Here is an 18517-nt window from a genome sequence, read left to right as displayed (position 1 = left end):
GTTTAAACAAGGTTAGTTGGGTAGGATTTTCCCGACTTCTTTTAAGATTCTTGTATAGTCACTTGAAAATATTGTGGAAGTATCAAATGCTTGACTGATAGTTTGACCAAAAGATGATGTGTATTGCCTTTTTTTACCCTGGTGATTAGTTATATGAAAAGGTAGTTAATAGACCTGAGAAAATAATGATTTAGGCTTTGTTTTAATCATGTTTCATGGTGATCATATGCTGTAGTAAACTGGTGATTTTGTATATGCCTCTTAACTTGTGGTTTGGCAGAGAGGAAAATGTTTATGTATTTATTAAATTTCAGGGTTTTAGCCAAGGGAAAAAAACAAAGATTTTTTTAAATATCAAGTAATGATAAATTAGTGGTGAAAAAGGTAGTCAAACTGAAAAGTTCATGATTGATAAATGTCTTTCGGAAAACAAGATAAAAAGTAAACTTATGTACCAAAACCAAGTCACCCATTAAGTTCCCAAAGCCATGTTTTCTAAACGCGCGTTCGTTTCATAAAATTCATGGGAATTCAAAAGAATTGAAATTAAAATCCAATGACATGGCATGTTCGTTTCATTGGAATTGAAATCTTAATTTCATTTTGATGTGTTCAGTTGTCAAGGAATTCGAATTCAATTCCTTAAACTTCCTTTAAATCAAGGGATTCTAAATCCTTCCAAAATATGGAGGATTCCAAGTAAATTCGTCGGAATCTTTTATGAGGTTGTTTTTTTGTTTTTTTTAACGAGAACAACGAATAAAACATTTTAGTTTTTTTTTTTGTTTTTTTTTGTTTTGATTTTTATTTTGAGTTATGAATTTATTATTATTATTTTTGAATATTTTTTTGAGAAGTTTTTGATCTTAATAGAAAATCCTTAAAAAAAATTCAAAAATAATAATAAAAAAAATCATAACGCAAAATATAAATAAAAAACAAAAATCTAAAAAAACTAAAATAATTCCTCCGTTATCCTCGTTAAAAAAAACTCGATTTTAATTCATTTGTCTAACAAACAAATCAAGAATGCAATTGGATTTCAATTCCTTCGAATTCCAATTGGAATGCTTTTATTCCAATTTCAATTCCTTCCAATTTCAAATCATATGCAAATTCCAATTCCAATTCCAGTTTCATTCCATTCCGTGAAAGAACGCATCCTAAGAGGATGCGTTATGGTTTGGTTAATTAAAACGTAAAGTAGGTGCTGCGCCATTTCATTGTTAGGTAGGCGGTGAGCTTTAACTAATCAACTCAAAAAACAAGTGTAATGAAAGAGGTTAGTTAACTAATGTATTAAAAAAGAAAAGGATGATTGGTTGATACAGCAATGGACCATACATTTATGTGCCCTTTGGCTTTGACTGGTTGGCGAGAAATTGGGTAGGAGGGTGGCACTTAGGGGTGTCTTATGTTTTTTTTTAACATTGTTGAATCTACCTATTATAATAAAGTAAAATAAATGTGAACACTTGTCATGTTTTGGTTAATTCTTATAATTTTTTTCCTTCAAAACTAATTTACCCTAATATATGTAATAAATCAATAATTATTCACTTTCCTTTTACACTATATTTATATAATATCTATATATTTTTATAAATATAAATATTAACATATTATTTTATTACATATTTCAAAATACTTTGTGAATTTCAAAAATCAACAACAAATCATGTTTCTCAAATGAAAATTGTTTTGGGTTTTTTTATAGAACTTAAATTTGATATTATAGGTCAAAAGTTGGTAAATAGATTATTTGGTACAAATTAACTACATTTAGGTCAAAATTTGTTACGGGTCAAAAATGAAAATTTTGAGTATTTTTAAAAGTTTGAGAATGCAAAATAGATTTATCGTCAAATTTGTTATGGGTTCAAAATGTTGACTTTGAAATGTCAAAAATATGAAAGTTAGAATTTTAAACATGATTCGGGTTTCAAATTTATTTTTAAGGGCATTTTTTTAAAATAATCAAAAGGTTCGGGATTTGGCAAACTGACTATTTTTCCCTCAATTATTAAAATGTAAGAAAAGACTGCGAACACTTTCGATATACCACCCCCATGCCTATTAATGCTTCTAACTTTTATCAATTTTGAAATATTTATGACATTAATTTTTCCTTCAATGGTGATCAGAACGTTATATGGGAAGCATGTGATGGAAAAATATGCTCGAATGAAACAAAACATTTACAAAATTGGATGGGTTAACATGTTATTTTTTATATCGTCATTATGACAAAGTCGAGAAGCCCTCTTAAACTTATCAAAATCTTTTTCATTGTGTAGATCAGAAAAACAAAACTCTTGAAGAACATCCATTGTTACAATTTAATGTTCTACTTTTCTTTAATGAGTGGTAAATTGATAAATATGTCAATAAAGGTAACGCTCCTTTTGTATTTAGACTGAGTGGTTAGAACTACTATCGTATGAGAAACTTTATTTCCGAAATTGGTTCATAACCAAAAGTCTTTCAATTATACATATATGGCACCGAGAATGAATTTTTCAATAGAAAGAAATATTCTCGGGTACGTTTTTGCACAAGCATTTTTTATTAAGTTCATTTAAAAAAATAATTTTGTGATATAAATAAATCAATTTATGTACACATTGTATAGATACAAGCATAGATGTAAAACATTTTTTTTTCATATACGCTATGTAATTATTTGTTTTACTTATAATTTTATAATTTGAATTATCCCGTGTGTGACACGGGCTCTAAAACTAGATACTTAGAATAAATAAAAACAACTCTCTTAATGATAGGTAACTGATTTTTTATTTTTTATTTTTTCACTCAGCAAGCAGACATAAGAAAACATAAAACAAAGTTAAAACAATTTGTTTAGTCTAAACTAACTGAAGTCCTATTAGTCAAATCCATTAACTTGTTTTGATAATCACGAATCAACATGACGGGTTTATGAGTTGAGTATTTTATGTTAAATTTTAAAAAACCTAAACGAAAGTTAAGGTGTAAAAATTTAAAAAAAGCATATGTTTGTAAATATTTGTGATTTTAAGTGTGAATGTGTAATTTTAGTGAAAACATAGAAAGTAAAAGGTTAATCGATCCGTGCCCAGGGTGCACAAAAATCAGGTTTTTAACCTAGAACCACTGGTTCCGGATACGGTCGGGTTTTTTCCAGGTTTCGGGTAGGGTCGGATCGAGTTGTGTTTTGACCGGGTATTTCCGATTCCGGGAAAAATCTAATACCAGGTCGTACCTATGGATCGGGTATGGATAGGAACCAGTTCTGGGTTAAATACCGAATGAGATTTGAAACCGGGTATTTTGTGCACCTCTATCCATGCCTATGTCAAGTTACAAATTCGTGAGTATCAAGGTGGATCTCTTGATATATGTCAACCAAGTTTCTTTAGTGTTTAATTAAAATCACTCATAATGTTAAAAACTTAATAAAACCTGGTTACTATGTAATGATTATTCTTTTCAAGTTTAGCATGAAATAAAAGGTAGAAGAAATTCAAAAACTAAATAATAATCAAGTTTATAATGGTCTCAATTAGACCGTTTATTCTAAACAATTAGGAAAAATTTTGTAACACACACAACATTCTAAAACATGAGCGATCTCTATAGTTTAAAAGAGAAATGCAAGTGACATTGTTACAACAATATCAAATTTTTGGTTATCATTTCATAATTTTATCCCTTTGAATTTAATAGCATATAACTATGTTTTGGTTAGCTAACTAGTTATACTAGAGTCATGCAATTAGTTTTTTCTTATTCTTTATAATTTTTAAGATATACACATAATTTTTTGGTTATCATTTTGGTTTTACATTTTATTTTGTTTTTATTTATATATTGATTTATGTTCTTTTTTTATTTTTAGGGGATTTTATTTGCCACAAATTCTTCTTACACTTCTCATTTTTGTCTTTTTTTGCATTTTAACTTTACTCTCTTATGTATTCCTCTTTCTTTTTTTTATTTTGAATGATTCTTTTCGGAATCGTATCTGAATTTTTCACAAACTGAACTAAATCGAGTTCAAATGACTTGCAAAAGTAACTAAACCCTTTTGATAAAGATAGGATGAGATGTAGAAAGATTACTTAACCTCAGGTTCAAATATGAAAATACATATAAAAGAGGAAGTGCTTAGCCTATATGTATGTATTGTTATCAGGTATGTATTTTTATCCTATTTTAGTGACAAAAAGTCTTTCTATTTTTGTGAAAAAGGGTTTTCATACTTGCTTAAAAAAATGAAAATTTAAATATTTAACAATTATATTTATTTTCATTGTTCGATCTATTTAGAATAATATGTTAAGATCTAATACAAATAGATTTAACGTGATAACATACTGTCACATCCGGCCTAATCATTTAACCAACATTTAATAATGTTTTAGTTTTATTACGAAGTTTAACAACGAAAAAACATTTCTCTATTTAACTACTCGTAAGTTGAATAAAATATTCGTTTATAAAACAGGGAATTAAATAACCTTACTATTACACAATATTATTTCAATATTTGTATTCTTTTCTTTCCAAAACTCGTACAACAATTTCATAATATTCAGCCACAAAGTTTTACTAATTCCTAGGGAATCCCTCTCATGCAGCATTCTACCCTTACTATTTCCTATCTTTCTATACGGTTACCTGATTGGTGTCGTAGGGCCAGTCAAAAATATTAAAAAATAGTGCTTTTAATCACTTTAAACTAGTTATAGCAAATAGGATGTCGAACCACGTAGATTCTGTGTTCAGTCTTTAGTATAATTGATTTTAATCATCATGGAGTTTATTATTTTATGCACTGTTTTGAAACCCGGCCCGGCCCGACCGGTCGGACCGGGACCCGGTGTCACACCCCGTTAAGCGAATTGCGGAAGCGTAAAACGGAAATGCAACATATACAACTGGTATCAAATACATTGTTCATAAATAAACATTACTAACTAATTTACAATATATTACATCGTTCTAATCTCTTTTACAGACTAGGTGATACAATCAAACCGATTCTTCAATTACTTTACTTCTAACTCAAATGCCCACGACATCAATCATCAGTCAGACACGTAACGCACAGGAAATTACTTTCATATATGATGACCTGAAAAGCATGTTAAAACAGGTCAACTACGAATAGTTGGTGAGTTTCATAAGTTTAACGAAATCAGTTCTGCGTACCACCAGTCATAGTTTGTATGTATGCGCGTATGTAAAAATATGTATTTACGTTTGTATAAATATGTACAGACATATCCTTGTGTGTGCATATGCACACATATAAGTTTATAATATAAATTCGAAATTTCGGTAAAATCGTGATTGTTTGTTCGTACTACCTGTTTCCAATTTCCGTGTTTAACCAACCATTTTGGACCCCCTTCCTCCCACAACGGTTCCACATAAACTCAACCACTGTGGCCCTCCTTCCGCCCACAACGGTTCCGCGTTAACATCAACCACTGTGGTCCCCCTTCCACCCACAATGATTCCACATAAACTCAAACATTATATAGTGTACACGCAAATAATTAGTATATTCTACATATAGTATTTCCTACGGCTAATCACATAGCATGTATATAGACACATATACACATATAGTATTTATCACGTATCACCAAATACTGTGGCTCCCCATCCGCCCACAATACGCATAATCACATTATTTTCTTAACATTCATGTCATAATCAAGTTAGTTCGTTTAATAAGTTGCAGCAGAACTTGGCTCATATGCCATACTCAACTTTAGTTTATAAGTTGCAGCAGAACTTGGCTCATAGGCCATACTCAACTTTAGTTTAGTAAGTTGTAGCAGAACTTGGCTCATAGGCCATACTCAACTTTAGTTTATAAGTTGCAGCAGAACTTGGCTCATAGGCCATACTCAACTTTAGTTTAGTACTATTGTGGCCCCCCCTTCCGCCCACAATAGCCCCATTGGTCATACAGGCCACGTTATTTCCTCAACCTGTTGTGTTTAGCATTATATAGCGTATTTGTATAAACAGGTTGTCACGTATGATTTCATTATGTTTTGGCATTCGTAGTGTTTCCATTTAATATATCAATCACGATAATAATCACCTTTCCTCAGCACGGAGTTTATCATTATGTTTGTAGGAATTTTTCATATATGAAGGTTCAGGTATTTTTCGTTCTGAACCGTTTTCAGATAGATAATGCATATGAACATGCTTTTCACCCCAAAAGTTTGTAAACAGTTTGAAAAGAGGGGTCATGAAACTCACGGTTTTGTAGGCACTCAGTGCGAGATCAGCTCGGGGTTCGTTTCCCTTGCTATCACTTAGTCCCTATAGTCCATATTATAATAATATTAATATTTTAATATTATTATAATCTCGGTACTAAACTGGGCTGTATAACTAATCTGGGTATAGCTGGAACGCCCAGAAAGTGACAATAGGCTTAGGTTGTGATGTTGTTCAATGTCTAATACTTAAAACCGAACTTGGCTCAGATTCACGTTTTCCCAGCTGGGCCAAGTTGTTTGTTTACGCGTTCAGAAAACAGTTATGGGGAAATAAGCTTGGGTAAATGTATTGGTTAATAAAATGATTAAGTTATAAAGAAGGATCACATACTGGGGTACCGGATTAGCCTCGGGGCCCGTTTCCGTTTATTCAATTTGATTTAAGAAGAAACGCGCACAATCTATCCGGATTGTCCAGGTTTCTCATAGAAAAGTTAGTTTTTACTTAATTAATCCAAAAATATGATTTTGATCACTCTTGGTGTTTTGATATTCCCGCAGGTTCGTTAATCGCGAACTTGCCGGTTTTTATTAAAATTGAATTTGTTTAATCTTCAAATTAGCATAATTAATTAAAAATTAATCATTAAATTATGAAAATTTAGCCACTTATCAAATAAAATATGTATATTTTTATAAAAATATTTCTGAAATTATTTACTGATTTAATAATTTATAAAAATTCATTTTATCAGCTATATTTCGCTTGAAAATCGTCCGCTTATCCCAAAAAATTTTCAAAAATTCCACCAAAATTCATGAATGCTCAAATCATGTCCCAAAAAAACCTATATCAATTACAGAATGTAAAAAGCTCGTGCGATATTCTTTTCGGCCCAAATTCGGCTATAAAAATTCACACGAACGCATATACACAAAACACCTTTAGACATCTCCAAATGATCCCAAAATTCATATGTGATGAAAATACATCAAATCTGAGTTCCTAGAAAAATTTCATAATTTTTGAAGTATTTTAGCTATTTTTCCCAAATAATTGTCCCAATTCGGGAATAAATTCGCCAAATATTCTCGGATAGTCGAAAAATTACCAAATTTAAACAGGGACTTATTGACATGGTTCCTGATGTTCCTGAAAAGTTTCAAGGCCTAACAATATGCACATCACAACCTTAACCTAAACAGCCCGTAAGCGAGTGTTTCGGCATTACCTTAGCGGGTTTGGCTCGTTTCCGACTTTCTAATCAAGTTTTCAGGTTCTTGTGCTTCTATGCAAGCTAGATACAAGTCCTATATCACAAACCAAGCAATTTTTCATCAACATAACAGCCCTTAACTTAGGGTTTCGGCTAGTGCACAAAAACGGACTTTTGAACCGTAAAAACGCCGTTTCAACCCTTTAATCCGTGTTTATGGCCAAAAAAAACTATCAAAACAGATTCCTTACCATGTGTATTATCAAAACATGTTTATGGACCATTTTTGGGATTTTTACATGGTTAGGAATGATTTTTAGTAATCAAGACATGTTCTTATGGTATTAAACGAGTTTAAACAAGCCGAAAATCGTTTATTTAAGACCGCTTTACCTTGTTTCTTGCTGGTTTTTGGCTGGAGCAGAACTTGTGTCCAGAGTTTTCAAGAAAATGATGTTAGAAATATCTTGTATCTAGTTTATATTTGAAAGGAAAAGAAAAGGGGTAAAAGTCTTCTTTGGCGGGCTGGGCTCGTTGGGTCTCCTTTTGGGCCCATTTGGCCCACTTTTCTCGATTTACGTGCCCAAACGTGAAATGCCGAGTCCAAATTTAGTTCGGGCTCGGTTTTTGGCGCGAAAAACTTATCGGGTGCGTCAAACGGAGCGGAAACGAGTGTTTTTCGGCTAGTTTTGTGTAAAATTATAAAAACATACTATATGTCTGTAAAAATCGAAAATATTTTCACGGATCGCTTAAAACATTTCAAATAAGTGGTTGGTAAGTCTTTTTCGGCTTAACGGATGATACAATGCTTGGTTTGTAACTATCTTTCGCGTTTAAGTCTATAGCGGGTAGTTAAACGAGCATGTTTTATTTTAACTTGTTTGCTATCGAACTAAGGCCATATTATTAGTATGTTAGCTTATAATAGACATATATCTTGTATAGATGGCCCCTCGGGATATCTGGGTCATAACCAGACCCATTCGGTTAATCATTCGTTCGTTACGCAATAAGCGGTTAAACGCTTATTCGAGTTTGTAAGTACTAAGGTGTACTCGGTTTTGCCACGGATGTCACACCCGGTCCCTATACCGGGTCGGGTCAACGTATTTTGTACGTTTCTTAAAACCCGGTCGGGTTTCACGGGTGGCGGTCGGCCCGGACCGGTCGGACCGGTTGACCCAGCGGGTGGACATTCGTGGCAAACACCGGTCCGCCCTCCAGGTCGGTCCGACCTTTGACCCGGTAAGGAGTCCGGGTCAACGTTCGAGCCGGGTCTGAAAACATTGATTTTATGAAGTAATGGTTGAGTGTTGATCACACTGACAATAGTTTTAGATTGAAATAAATGATCACTTTAATAACTTGTAAACAATTAACGGAAAGCAAATCACACCGGACACCCAGAATTATATAAAACTAGATTAGCCTACACCAATGACTTGATTTCAATTAAACACACATGACAATTCAGATTTACCAACATACTTTCTTAATCATAAGTGGTCAACAATAGTCTATCATATGTAACTGGTGCAAGAAAACTCACTCTATAAATCACAAACAATTGTACACTTCATAAACTAGAAACAGTTAACAAACCCTAGTATGAATGGCAATCCTCATTTCACAAAGTTACTGATGCAAGGAAATCTTATCAATTATGAATCTAAGACAATACTAACAACTTAATTCAAACCGTTCAATCAATTACAAAAGATTAATCAAGACAAATGTGTAGAACAATAAACCTACATAATCTTACACCTGAGTATGACTCGAAGAGATTAGCCGCTCATATTGTTGATGAATTTTTCAATCTTCATGGAATTCGGAGTTGTTTTGATGAAATAAAATTTGTTTTTCTCTCCAAGAATGGTCTCTAGCCTCCAGAGAGACGATATTTCTCAAAACCTAACTCTATGCCTTATATAAGGTTTAAAGTTGTGACTTCCGTAGTTTAATTAGGTTCAACACATGGTACTCTAGTTTCAACAAATGGTACTCTGGCTCATCAAATGATACTTTAACTTTAGAGTATGATACTCTAATTCAGCAAACCATACTTTAAAAACTCTTGATGTACGCTCATCTTATGCTCAGCATATGATACTCAATTTCAACAAATGATATGTTGAAACCAACTTTTAACCAAATTCTTCAGTTTTGATCATGCGCTATCACACATCATCCCGGGACTTCAGTTTATTCAATTACATGCTTCCAAAATGTATCTTAAAGGCATAAGAATATGAAAATCAAAGCATGTATGAAGTACCATTATTCTAACGAAAAAGTTAATAAAACTAATAAAATAATATATATACATACATAATTTATACCCGACCATCATTACCTGAAAAATACTTTTAAAATTATACATCAACGAATACTATTGAATAACACTAAGAGACACAAATAATTTTATTTGATAAGAATATAAAACTCATTTAATCATGATGAGTATAGTTAGTCTACACACTCAGCAAGAATATTTCACCTGAGGGTACAACCACGGAGCACACTAGCATTTCTGCTTCAATTTTACGTATGCCTATTACTGAACACATATTAGCCATGTCTTGGTGTTTCATCTATAACACGCGTATACCTTAGATCCAACCTAATTATGGCCTGAATGCTTTTATCTTTTGACTACTGTTACGCATCAAATAATCAAATGTTTTGAAAATCTATTCAAGCCATTTGATGTACGAAATCATTTTCACGTTTTAAAACAGTTTATGTATTAACCTTATAATAATCTTGTAAATTCAGCTCTTTTGTAACTGAATATGTTTCTTTAGCATATAATAATCAAATCATAGGTTTGTATTAGATCATCTGATCTAATTTTGTAATACTAGTCCATCACACGTCCACTTTTGAACGCTCAAACCTTGTTTATAATGTTTATCGGATTTAAAACCTTTTTATTAAAATATTCATTTCGCTTTCTGATAGACCATTATAACAGAGCTAGACTATCAGTTATCTTTATTTAAAAGTCATTTCTTTATCAAAAAGAAACGCTCATTTTGTCAAAACCTTTTAAGATTATTTTATATAGTTTAAATAACTATATTTCAAGGTTTAATTATAACCTTGTCTAAGACTAAAGCTTAGACCTAAATAACATGTATAACGCTATAAACTCATAACATTAACCTCAAATAAGCTTAACACTAACAAGATGCAGAGCCGACTTTGGGTGGGGCAGGGAATAAAAAAAAATGCATATTAAAAAAAAAGAATATGTATTCTTATTGTTTAAACCCAATTACTCAATTCATTTAAGCCAATTTCTTTATAAAAAAATTTTACACAACCAGATGATAACAAATATCCCATTTTAACAATTAATTGTTTATACTCAATAATTTTATTTTTACTAAAGGCCTAAATTTTTTCTCCTTTTTGGCTAAAACTTTTTTTTTTTAACGATTCTCAGGAATATGCCCTGACAATATGAACTAGGGATGGTCATTTTTGGTACCGTTGTTACCAAATCGGTACCAAGTTTTCAGTTTTCGGTATTGGTACGTTATCGGTATTTCCCGAATTTTACACGAAATATCGGTACCGGGAACCGAACATTTCAGTACCAGAACCAGTACCAAATATTTCAAATTTTTGGGATCGATACTGGTTGGTACCGGTACCTCATCCCTAATATGAACAATTGATCATCTTCACTATCACATTTGAAGGGAAATCATAATTTAGCTCAATGTTCTTATCCGTTTGCTAAATTTAGGAGTTTTTAGCAAAATGAGTAGTAGCTTCTCCATCACGTTTGAAGGGAATAGGAGGAAGACCATGAATTAGAATGCAGTGATCATATTCAACCTCTACAACGATAAGAGAAAAGGTGGGTTGTTTATGGACTTTCAAGAAATAGTGGGCACGAGTTGGGCACTGGTAATCTCAGTTTCATACCCAACTAAATAAAAAATTATAATTTTTTATATTTTTAATATTTTGAGATGTCATAACTTACATGTAAATTGCCAATAAAATATGTATAAAGTTCATTACGATATAATTGGGTTTATATCAAAAACCTTAAAAACATTCATTTGTAAGTTTTCGAGTATATGTTTCGGGTATGCGAGTATATATTTTCGGGTTGGTATCAGCAAATCCTACACCCGCAAAAATTTTTGAACTAATCCCATACCCAAACAATTTCAGATTTACCAATCAGAGGTTTGAGTGCATTAAGACTGATCTTCGTGCATTAGGACATGAAATCCAATCATATACGGGATGAGGTTCATTTTTAAAATTCTAAACAATTTAAAAACTCTTATCAATTAATAAATTATATTATTTATTATTTTAATATATTTAATATTATTTAAGGCTTGTTTTGTCATATATATATATATATATATATATATATAGGAGAAGTATAGTTTGAAAACCCTTTTGAGTTGAGAAAACCCGTGAAAACCTTATGTAATATCGGTTTTTTTTTGTTACATGTAATATATGTTGTTACATTTAATACAAAACATCGAAAACATAAAAAAAAATGTTTTTTGCTATTTTTTTTACATTTTTTTAATAATTTTTATATATGTTTTCAGGAGAGAAAAAATGTAAATAAACTTTTACATTTTTTATTAACTTTAATTGTGGACCACAAGATTTAATCTTTAATTAAAAACATGTGGTTGAGAATGAGTTTCTAGAGTTTTCATAACTCAAGTGGGTTTTTATTTTAACATACATATATATATATTAGAACTCTTAAATAACTTAAAACTCTCTCTATGTATATATGAGTATATGCTTTAGGGGTTTATTTTTTCTAGTCGCGCAACACACTCAAATTTTGGGGACAACCCTACCTTATCTCCCTCCACTATGCTTGCAAAGTGGATATCTACAAGCATTCAACATATGATTAGTCTATAGTTAACAACATAATAAAGCAGTTATATAAAATTTATACATAAAACGACTGTTTAGTAGTGAGAGAGAGAGAGAGATTCAAACGAATTTCAAATTGTTATGTTCTTTTCTATCCACAGAAGATGGGAACTCTATATTTAAGCGTGCCCGGGTTGGGTGATCCAAATATTGGTGATCTCTTGAGAAGTTTCCGCTCTAGCAACTAAAAACATGCATATAAGCTTCTTGTGATAAAACAAGATAATATTGATTGGTATAAAAGGTCGAATGTTACAGTGTATATACGCACTCGCACTCGTAAGATAGGAATGATTAGTCGAACTTGTTTTTGCTCAATGGATACAATTGATTCATGGTAAAACTTCATATAGATTCGATATACTTTTATTTTTAAAGAATGGCCGGTCATTCAATCAAGGTCGAAGCATATGGTTGCCAACTTGGTTAAATGCTAATAGGTCATGGAAACTTTTTGGCTTTGCATTCAACTACGTTGATCTTAGTAAAAGATTACGTTAGATGTACATGGTACCAAGTTAATGCCAGATAAAAAGGATTTTGATTAAATTGATGAGGATATTTTTTAGAAAATGGGGAAAAAAATTTTTAAGCTAGTACTCTCGTACTAAAAGACATAGAAGGTTAATAAGTCAAAAGTATTTACTAAAAACTTGTTACCTAAAAGTGCACTTTTTTCAGCGTACAATATGTCAAACTCTTACCTTTATTCTCTTTCCATTAACTTAATCTAACTTTTATTTTTCTTGGAAGATAATGCATACAACTAATATATTGCAAAAACGTAAAAGAATGGGGCTCGGTTTTCTTTTCATCTACATATTTTAAAAAAGAAATAGCTAAGAACACATGTCATCTGAAAATTTATTTATAGTCTAAATTTTCTGCTTAAAATATTCTTTTATTTTTAATGAAAACATATTTATATCAATGTTATAAAAACATATCAATTAATTATTTAATCAAATAATTAATACCTAAATTACATGGATTAAAATATACGGGTATGTATTTCAATATTATAATCAAAATATTTTTACCTTTAATTAAATCAGATCTATCTTTTTTATTAAATTAATTTATATGCACTTTTAAAAGTAGTAGATGAATGTGTTAAAATTCAATGAACGATATTTATAGGTTAGGATGATGAAGATAAGAAGAAATTATGACTGAATATTAATTTTATTCTTACATATTCATTTAACCATCATTGATCTATGGAGTTTTATCCATCTCTTTTGAAAATGTAATACAAAAACGTGTTTTATTTAGGATAATTTTATATATGATATTCTTTTTTTTTTGTTATTCATAATGAAACATCTTATCATCTTTTGTTAGAATTCGTTATTCAATTAAAAAATATAATTACAACTTATAAAATCATTAGACGCATCATTTTCGTGATTATAAAGAAATTGGGTGAAAATACACCATGTATTCGTTCGAATATTCCATTAGAAAATATAATTTAAACTTGTAAAACCATTTAATTTCTATAGCTTAATTTCATTTCTTTTAATGAATCACAAGGGTTCTATTCTAAAGCTAGCTAGATAAATATACTAATTAGGATTTATTAGATAAAATATATTAGTTAAGTACTAACCAATATGTTAAATCGATATATTAATAATTTAGGATGGAATCTGTTTTTATCAATTTAATATACCCTAAAATACCTAATCAAGATTAATTATTATTGTCAAATTGTTAACCGCGTCAAAAGATTAACACTTTTTTATTATTTGGTGTTGTTAAAACGAGTATTCTAGCATACCTCATGTGTGATCTAAAATGATTCTTCGAAATTACTATAATTCATGTGGGTCCCATCTTTGACAAAATGGTAAACACCTACAAACCATATCTTACCTTGAAGTAGAACAAAAGAAAGACAAGAATAACAGATGTAAATAATTGTGGGCTTGGTGGCCATGCGCGGTTTCCCACTATATTATCCATTTGTGGAACAAATCAAAGCCTTTCACTTTTAATCTTTCAAATCACACCCCCTTAATTAATTAGTAACATTATATACTTATACCGTTATACCATTCAACAACGTTGAAATGCCATGCAACCGGGTTATAGGAGTAGGTAACCTGCTCCTCTCCTTGCATGCATTTGTTCCTCTTTATAAACTCATATCATTCATTCACAATTCTCACAACACTTAACATACTTTTTCATATAGCATACCTAGTGTTTTAAAATGGGGTTCTCTTCTTCTCTTCTACTAAAGTATGCACTTGTTATGTTTTCTATGGGAGTCGTTTCGGCTCAGCTTTCAACTAGTTTTTACTCGAGCTCTTGCCCGAAACTTCTTCCGACTGTGAGATCGGCTGTGCAATCAGCTATTTCAAAAGAAGCCCGGATGGGGGCTTCACTTCTTCGGTTGCACTTCCATGATTGCTTTGTTAACGTAATACATTCATTTTCTTAGCTTTTGAAACGTTCTTTGAAATTCCTATACACGTATATAGGACAAGGACACGTTCAATTTGCACCAACTCTTTTAGTTGAACTTTAGAAGGACTCGTACATACTCTTGTTCAGGTTTAGTGCATTAGAGACGATTACGCAATTATATAGTTGTCTTATGTTTCACGTTTAAGATAGCAGGGAGATGTATTTATGCATTTCGTGAACTTCTTTACTTAAAATTCATCTTTTAATCAATGTTATCAATATATATACATACATATATATATATATATTACCAAGAATACTTCAATATGTATGAATAAATCCACACGTGGAGGAGACTGGAGCCTAGTTTTCTATAAAATCATCATTCAATAATTCAAATATGTTGCATGACAGTCACATCTTTTATTTCTATGCAATATATTGTCAAACCTACCACCAAGATTATATCATAATCATGTAGCTATCAGTCTTAATGTGAATTCATACGTTGAATCGTCTCACTGTAGGTTTTACTTATATATAATTATAATTTTGTTAACTAAATATTTAATTACAACATATTATTTACAGGGATGTGATGGATCAATCCTTCTTGATGATACATCCTCATTCATCGGTGAAAAACGGGCAGCTCCAAACTTTAGATCCGCTAGAGGGTTTGAAGTCGTGGACAATATAAAGTCGGCTGTCGAAGGTGTATGTCCTGGCGTTGTCTCGTGCGCTGATATACTTGCTATTAGTGCTAGAGACTCGGTTAATATTGTAAGCTCCGTTTCTTACCATAATACTTATCTAGTATTTATAATTTTTGATTGAGAGATATTAATCTAACTATACTAACCATCTTTTAAGGCTTTAAAACAATATTTTTATGTAATACATTACTAAACTAGTGCTTGGAATAAAATTTATGAAGCTTGGAGGGCCTACTTGGGGCGTAAAATTGGGACGTCGCGACTCAAGGACCGCAAGCCAGGCTGCAGCCAACAGCAGCATTCCTCCGCCCACATCGAACCTCAATGCACTCATCTCTTCCTTCAGCGCTGCTGGTCTTTCGGCTAAGGACATGGTGGCTCTATCAGGTTAACACCTCTCTCTTTTATCTATAAATGTAAAATTTCAAGCTCTCTCTCTCTATATATATTGTTTAATACAATTAATATGCTGATAATATTACAAAAGCTCATATTCTATTTTATTTTTAGTTTTTCATTTATATAACCAGTCCGACCAGTAAATCAGCAAAATGACTGATTCAACATTTTTTCTTTCGGCTTTGACCAAAACTCATTTTCAAAACTGATTTAATATTCTCAGCATGTATGTTTGTTATAAGTTGGACTATATTTGCAACTGAATACAGGTTCCCACACAATCGGGCAGGCAAGGTGCACCAGTTTCTGAGCCCGAATTTACAACGAAACCAACAACTTGGATGCCTCATTCGGTGCACAAAGGCGGAACAACTGCCCGAGAGCCAGCGGCTCTGGGGACGACAATTTGGCACCGCTTGATGTCCAGACTCCAACCGCCTTCAACAATGACTATTACAAGAACTTAATCAACCGAAAGGGGCTGCTACACTCCGACCAACAGCTGTTTAATGGCGGTTCTGCCGATTCAACAGTCAGACAATACAGCAGCAACCCAAGTCAGTTCAGTGCTGATTTTGCTGCAGCCATTGGGTGATAATAAGCCGTTGACTGGTTCCAGTGGTGAGATCAGGAAGAATTGCAGGAGGCCAAATTAAGGATATTAATAAAGTTTGGTGTGTTTTGTTAAAGAGTTAATTTTATGATTTGAGAAAATTGTGTGGATTGAATGTTGAAGTTTATGTGTTGGCTCTTGATTGTTGTACTTTTCTAAAAAATATGTATCTCCCCTTATTTAGATGCAATAAATAAATAATACTTCAAACCTTTTTTATGAGTTTTGTCATAATAAACATTATCTTTTCTTGTTGAGTAGTTAAATACGTGGAGTACATAATCATTTCTTTTATTGTATGGCAACAAAATAAAAATGATGAATGCGATTTTCTTTTATTTTTAGCCTATATGTCATATCCCATTCCTTATATTTTTAATTCCTTTAATAATTTTATTTGATATATTACTCATTCTAACATTCTTTTTAAAAAATTTAAAAATCATTTAAATTATCTCTCTAGCTAGTTTCTTTATTTTTTTATAAAATATATTTAAAGAATAATGGTACAATATTTTTATAAAAATGATAAAAAAGTATTTCTTAACATATGCCTCTTCTCTCACACCCAAAAAAAAAATCAAAACAATGTGATTTTTTTTCATTGAGGACATGAGAACATAACCAAACTTGTTGATCAAGTAACATATTTTTTTATTTATTTTTATTTACTAAAACTAACACGGCTCTTTTTAATATAAACCATCACTATAATTATTTAAAAAAACCACTTTATAAAAAAGTTTAAAATAAAGAAAGCGTTTTGGTTGTTTATAAATAATTATAAAAATGTTTTATAATATATATATATATATATATAACTTTCTTTAATATAATAGGAAAAAAATTAAACTAATGGTGGTAAATATAACAAAATGGCAAAAGATAGAACAAAAAGGTTTAGATCGTATTAATGTGAAATTTAAAGCACGGGTAGGTTTAGTAACAAATAGTTGAAAGGGGGTACGTTTAGCAGTGCCTTTATTTTTTTGTCATTGTATATTCATCGGTTTGAAATGGTAAACAAGAAGTCCATTTTGAAGAACAAGTCAACGATTAAAATAGGTTAAATAAAGCGCCTGCTAAACCAAAGAAACGATTAATATACTAATAATCTATTTGGCAAACGTTAAATTGCAGTAACGAGTCTTCCCGTAGTTTTATAACGTTTGGACTTTGGAACTAGCACTACAAGAAATTTGACTTTTAGCGGCGACAAAAGTTGTCGCTAAAGACCCCAAAAGTCACCGCTAAAAAAATAGCGGCAAATAGCGGCGACATGCGCCGCTAAAACTGCTTTTTGTTGCCGCTAATAAAACCTGTCGCCGCTAATGCTTCACCGGCGATTTTGCCGGAAAGTTTGCCACAAACTATTTCTATATCTTATACACAACAAAGTGAATTGAAAGTATATAAAATTAACCAAATCGACTCAAAAATCAAACAAAACAAGATTAATTTCTCATTAAAATTAGTCTTAACATTACATAATTTCTACAAGTAAACACTACATAATCTCTCCTAAATTTACAAGATATAGAAACAAATGCCGGAGCTTGCAAACACGATGGAGGAGCTTGCAGGTCTTCACACAGCTTGGATTTTGAAGGTCTTTCACGGAGATGGGAAGTTGCAGGACTTGACGGAGCTTGGATGTTGAAGGTCTTGACGACGCTTGGATCTTGAAGGTCTTGACGACGCTCGGGTCTTGACTGTGACGATGTCAATGGATGTTCAGTAATAGCTGTGGATGACGATGGCCGGAGACTGTGTTAGTGTGGTACGGTGGCGGCCGGTGGAACGATGGTGGCTAGGGTAAAACTCTTCAGCCGATGAGGAGATAAGAGAATTGGTTGGTTGTGTGTTAATGTGGTTTTGTAAGGAGATAAGATGGTTTGAGCCATAGGATGAATGCTTTATCAATGGCCAAGAAGGATTAAAAAGGAGATCACACGTATTGAGGATTTAGGGACGACGACTTCATTG

The 18517-nt window shown here is 31.8% G+C and overlaps 1 pseudogene across 1 annotated transcript; it reads left to right on the top strand.

The window, feature by feature from the left end:
- Window positions 1-14510: 14510 nt before the first annotated feature.
- Window positions 14511-16589, top strand: LOC143566074 (peroxidase P7-like; annotated as a pseudogene). The gene is made up of 4 exons (XR_013141178.1): window positions 14511-14816; window positions 15395-15586; window positions 15741-15906; window positions 16188-16589. The product of XR_013141178.1 is annotated as a peroxidase P7-like (transcript).
- Window positions 16590-18517: the final 1928 nt, after the last annotated feature.

Source organism: Bidens hawaiensis, unplaced genomic scaffold (genome assembly GCF_021521415.1).
Source record: "Bidens hawaiensis isolate Kalapana, Puna unplaced genomic scaffold, B.hawaiensis_p1.1 tig00022689_1, whole genome shotgun sequence".
NCBI lineage: Eukaryota > Viridiplantae > Streptophyta > Magnoliopsida > Asterales > Asteraceae > Bidens > Bidens hawaiensis.
Note: the sequence above shows the minus strand (reverse complement) of the source record. Positions and strands in the feature narration are given on the sequence as shown.